Source organism: Pistacia vera, unplaced genomic scaffold (assembly GCF_008641045.1).
Source record: "Pistacia vera cultivar Batoury unplaced genomic scaffold, PisVer_v2 Contig117, whole genome shotgun sequence".
NCBI classification, from domain to species: Eukaryota; Viridiplantae; Streptophyta; class Magnoliopsida; order Sapindales; family Anacardiaceae; genus Pistacia; species Pistacia vera.
In genome coordinates, this window is record NW_022195215.1 from 1614368 (window position 1) to 1619921 (window position 5554).

A 5554-nucleotide genomic window follows, 5' to 3' on the forward strand; every position below is an offset into this window, starting at 1 on the left:
GAATAGTTTCTTCAGATTGGGATAGAATGTAGAAAAAAGGTTTGCCGGCTGGTTGAAATAGTAATACGACAAGTTTTAAAGAGATTTATTATAAACAAATCTTAAGTAATTGTAGGAGGGAATATTGTCACTACATCCATCTAGATTTGCTGCAAGCCCTGATTATGGATAAATTAGTAATAATTACTCTTACAAAATTTGAATTTAAAATTAAGTATACAAAATAATACGATATTCAACCACTTAGGTTGTCGTAGTAGATTGCTTGGTTTATTCGGTTTTTAAAATATTCAATGAATCATAGAGATTAGTGAAGTTACGCGCAAATTAGTTTGAACACCCCAATTATTAAAATAATAATAATAATAATATGATAGTGACACATTTCTCACCTTTATTTATCCAATTTTTCTATTTTTAGAATTTTTTTTTTTTTTTTTTTTTGGATGATACTAAATTTTCTCTATATAAGTTAATCTGGAGCTTCATCTTAAAAAACAACGAGAAACATATATATATATATATCTGTTGTGAGTGAATACTGAAACGACGTCGTACTGAATTAATGGAACGGTGTCGTTTTGAGACAGCTCCTGGATGATCCTGACCGCTGATTCAGAGGAAAAGCCAATAGCTGAGATCAAGCCTCCAGTCAACACTATAAAAGGATTAGGGTTTCCTGTTGTAACAGTAGATCAAACAGAAAAAGGTTGAGAGCAGTTTTTTCGTTTTCTTAAGAAAAACTAGGGTTCTTTCTTTGGGTCTGATTTCTGTGTAATCTGTGGGTTTCTTGAGTGGTTGGGTAATCAATCAAGGGAAGAAATACTGTGTTTTGTTATAGGATTTCCAGGTTAGAGGAGTCCTAGGGCAGATACGGGTTCAGATCAGAGTTGTTCGATGGGTTTCTTGGGTGTCATTCTTTGTAATCGTGACTGTTATCAGTTTGTCTTTAATCATAGTGCAGCGAACTCCTTTTCCAGAGTTCAACGTGGATGTCGCTTGCTCAAATCGGGCAGTGAACCACGGTAAAGATCCGGTGTTATTGTTTGTGGTTTTCTGGTTTCTTGTTTGTTTCAGTTTACATTTTAGGTTGTTTGCATAACAGTGGTATCAGAGCCGTCGTCCTAGGGTGAATCTTTTTGAAATCGTTCAATTTTTTGACAGATCGAAAAATTTAGGGTTTGCTCGAAAAATTAGGGTTTCTTAGATTTTAGGGGTTTCTTCTCAAAGGTTCCTAGAGCCTTAGAACTTTGATTCTTACTAAGTCTTGGGGTTACTTTGTGAGATTAGAATCACAGACATGGTTAAGGAGAGTAATCTTGGTCAGTGCCATGAGTCTGTACTTGCAGTGTTCTCTTTCGGTTGCTGTCAGTTAAGGGTATAAGCTGGAAACCAGTGACCGCCTTAAAAACTGCTTGGCAATATTTGGCAACTTCTGGTGTAACAACGCCACTTACTCCTAGACTGTATCACACTGTCTATATAATACCATGAGCACTACACGTATGGAGATCTCCCAATACGATGGGAAGATCGATTTCAAGAGTTGGAAGAAGAAATGAAGGCTCGCTTTCACATAACAAAGTCGCCCTTGCATTGGAGAAGGATCAAAAGAATGGTCCGAGGGAATTGAAGGAGAAGGAAGAGATTGATGAAGCTGCCTACAATATGTGGAGAACCTCTCAGACAGTGTACTGAGAAAGGTTGATGGAATCGAAACTCTAGGGTTATGGGTAAACTCGAAACTTTGTATGCACTTCAATCTTCACCTAACTTAGCTTTTTTCAAGGGTGCTTTGTTTCTTATAAAATGGATAGTAGCAAGACAAAGAGGAGAACCTAGATGAATTCCTAAAAATGACCTTAATTTTAAAGGGCACAGATCAGGAACTAGGAGAGACTAGTCTAGCCATGATTCTGTTAAACTCCATTACTGAGGATTATCTTGTTGTTAAGAATGCACTTTAGTATTCCGGTACTGTCCCTAGTGTTGACTTGATTGTGGCTGGTCTTAAGGCTAGAGAACTTGAGTTAAAAGTCCAAAAACGAAGTGGGAGTAACCTGTTTGTTAGGGAAAACCAGATACCTTTCAATCTGGTAAAGGCAGTCAACCTAGCCAGGGGTCCAAAAACAAGAAACGAGGTAAATGGAACAATAAGCATAGGCAGAGTCTAGAAAATGTTTTTTCTGTAATAAAACTGGTCATCTGAAAAAGAATTGCTTTGAATGGCTTAAGAAACAAAAGCAGGGAAACACAGAGAGTAACCTAGCCTCATCAAACACTTAGCTGAAGAAACAGAGGTCCTTACTGTCTCTGCTACTGACAATACAAGAGAGTGGGTGTTAGATTTGGGTGCTCTTTTCACATGAGCCCCAATAGGGATGGTTTCAGACTTTGAGGAATATGATAGGGAGACTGGTGTTCATGGGGAACACAATGCCTGTAGGGTCAAAGGTAAGACAGTATAACCCTTGACTCTGTAGTGGGAAACTAATAAAACTTACTCATGTTAGGTACATTCCAGAACTTAAAAGGAACCTCATATCCTTAGGAACCTTAGATGAAGAAGGATGTTTGTACAGGCTAAAAATGGGTGGCTGAATGTGTATAGACCAGAATCTAATTCTGAAAGGAGAAAAAAAGAATGGGTTATACATCCTATGTGGAGAAATATATTCTGATTGCCTAAGTTCTTCTTGTGTCACCCCAAATATGTCAGTAACAGAAAAATGGCATCTTAGGATGGGACAATGAGTCAGAGGGGACTAGATATCCTAAGTAACCAAGGCATGTTAGGAAAGGACACTGCTGCAACCTTAGATTTTGTGAGAATTGCATTTTAGGAAAAGTACAGAGTCAGTTTCCCAAAAGGCATACACCTGGCCAAAGTTGTTTAGATAACATACACTCAGACTTTGGGGACCTGAGAGAGTGAGGTCTCACAGGGGCGTAGTTACTTTATGTCCTGTAGATGACTTTAGCAGAAAATTGTGGATTTACACCCTTAGAACTAAGGACCAGGCTCGTTCTAAATTCAAGAGTGGAAAGCCCTTGTGGAAAACCAACTAGACAGAAAGGTAAAACTCTAAGGATTGACAATGGATTAGAGTACTGTAACAATGAGTTGATAAGTTTTGTAGTGAGCAAGGAATCCTAAGACATAGAACTGTGAGAAGAAACCCTCAGCAGAATGGGGTAGCTGAGAGGAGAACAGGACACTCTGGAAAAAGTCAAATGCCTGTTGTTCACTTCAGGGTTACCTAATACCTTCTGGGGAGGGCTTGTCCACTGCAGTCTATCTGATAAATAGGAGCCCCTCAACTGCCATAAATTTCAAATGTCCTGAAGAAGTTTGGTCAGGAAGAAAGCCTGGTTTAAGCCATTTGAGAATCTTTGGGTGTACAGCCTATGCACATACAGTGGGAGGAAAGTTAGAGCCTAGTCCACCAAGTGTGTGTTCCTAAGATATCAAGATGGTACCAAGGGGTATGACTCTGGGACAGAAAGTCACCAGGGGTAAAAATCATCATTTCCAGGGATGTGGTCTTTAATGAAGGGGAGTTCCCTTGTAAAACCAATGAACAGAACACTGGTACAAGTACCCCAACTGAAATCCAAGGATAACAACTGACAGTACAACCATTGAGGTGGAGCCTGTGGGTCAGCAGGCTGAACCACCTCAACCAATGAGGAACAGCACTGAAAACCAACCGGATCAGAGGATCCTGGATCTGATAGTGAAGAAATGAAGCAGATGCCTCAGAGCCCCAACATGCACAATTAGAACACTATCAACTTGCCAGAGATAGAAAAGGAGGAGGTAAGACCCCCTGCCAGGTTTTCTTATGCTGAACTAATATACACTGCTTTGCTTGCAGGAACAGGGATTCAAAGAACAGAACCAGACTCATATGAAGAAGCCATGAACTCTAAGGAAAGGGAAAAATGGAGGCAAGCAATGGAAGAGAAAATGAGGTCACTTGAGGTAATAGAACCTAGTCTGGTTCCCAAACCAAGGATCAAAAGCTAATCAAATGCAGATGGTTGTACAAGATACAAAGGGAATCTCAGCTACTGACCCCCTTAGGTACAAGGCCAGGTTAGTAGCTAAGGGTTACACCCAACGTGAAGGAATGACTTCAATGAAGTCTTTCCCCTGTAGTCAAGTAAAAACCGTTAGTTATGCTCTCTATTGTTGCCCATTATAACCTAGAGTTAGAACAGATGGATGTTACCAGCCTTTCGCATGGTAACTTAGAAAGGAGATTTACATGAGCCAACCCCTAGGTTTTATTGATCCCAAGAAACCTAACCATGTGTGCATTATGCACAAATCACTGTATGGACTGAAACAGTCCCCGAGACAGTGGTATAAAAGGTTTGACAATTTCATTGTAAGTATAGGATACACTAGGAGTAGATATGATAAACTGTTTCTATTTAATTTGAATCATAATCTGCCTGTATATCTTTTACTGTATGTAGATGATATGTTACTTTTGAGTCAGTCTAAGCTTAAAATTCATGAGTTAAAGGGTCAGCTTAGATCAGAATTTGAATGAAGGACCTAGGAATGCCAAAAGAATCTAGGAATGGAATTATCAGGAACAGGGACAAACATGGATAATCATTAGGGAGAAATCATACTTAGAAAAACTAGTGTCTAAATTTGGTATGGCTGACTCAAAACCGTGTCTATGCCTCTTGCAAACCATGTTGTGTTAAACAAGAGCCAATGCCCCACAACTGAGTCTGGAATAATCAAAATGGAATCTGTCCCCTATGCTAATGTTGTTGGATCTGTGATGTATGGAATGATCAGTACCAGACCAGACCTGTCCTATTCTATTTCCCTACTGAGTAGCATGGCAAATCCAGGCAGGAGCACTGGACTGCCTTAAAGGGTGTATTAAGGTACATTAATGGTACCCTGAATGTTGGTCTAAACTTGTAAAAGGCATAATACACTTGACTTGGTGGGTGTTGTAGACTTTAATTTTGCAGGTGACAAAGACACAAGGAAATCCACCACCTCTTATTACTTACCTTGGAGGAAATTGCATTAGTGGAAGTCACCACTTCAGCCCATTGTTGCTCTCTCAACAACTGAAGCAGAGTATATTGCTATTGCTGATGTGTTTAAGGAAGCTGTGTGGCTGCAAGGTCTATTAGCCGAAGTAAAACTGACTGATGGCAAGGCTACTGTGTTCTCAGATAGTCAGAGTGCAATCCCTCTTAGTAAGAATCCAGTTTATCATGAGCGGACCAAGCTGGGATGTCCGCTTCCACTTCGTCAGAGACTTAGTAACACAGGGGGTAATCGATCTTGTAAGGTTTCCACTGAAGACAATCCTGCCGATATGGGAACCAAGGTTGTCTCACCTGCAAAGTTCAAACGCTGTGTTGAACCTGCTGCATGAAGAATACCTGTGAAGACCAGAACAATGGATGGAATGTTTGGGTTTGCTACACTGTGAAGATTAGCATTCAAGGTGGAGATTGTTGTGAGTGAATGCTGAACGGCGTCGTACTGAATTAATGGAACGTGTCGTTT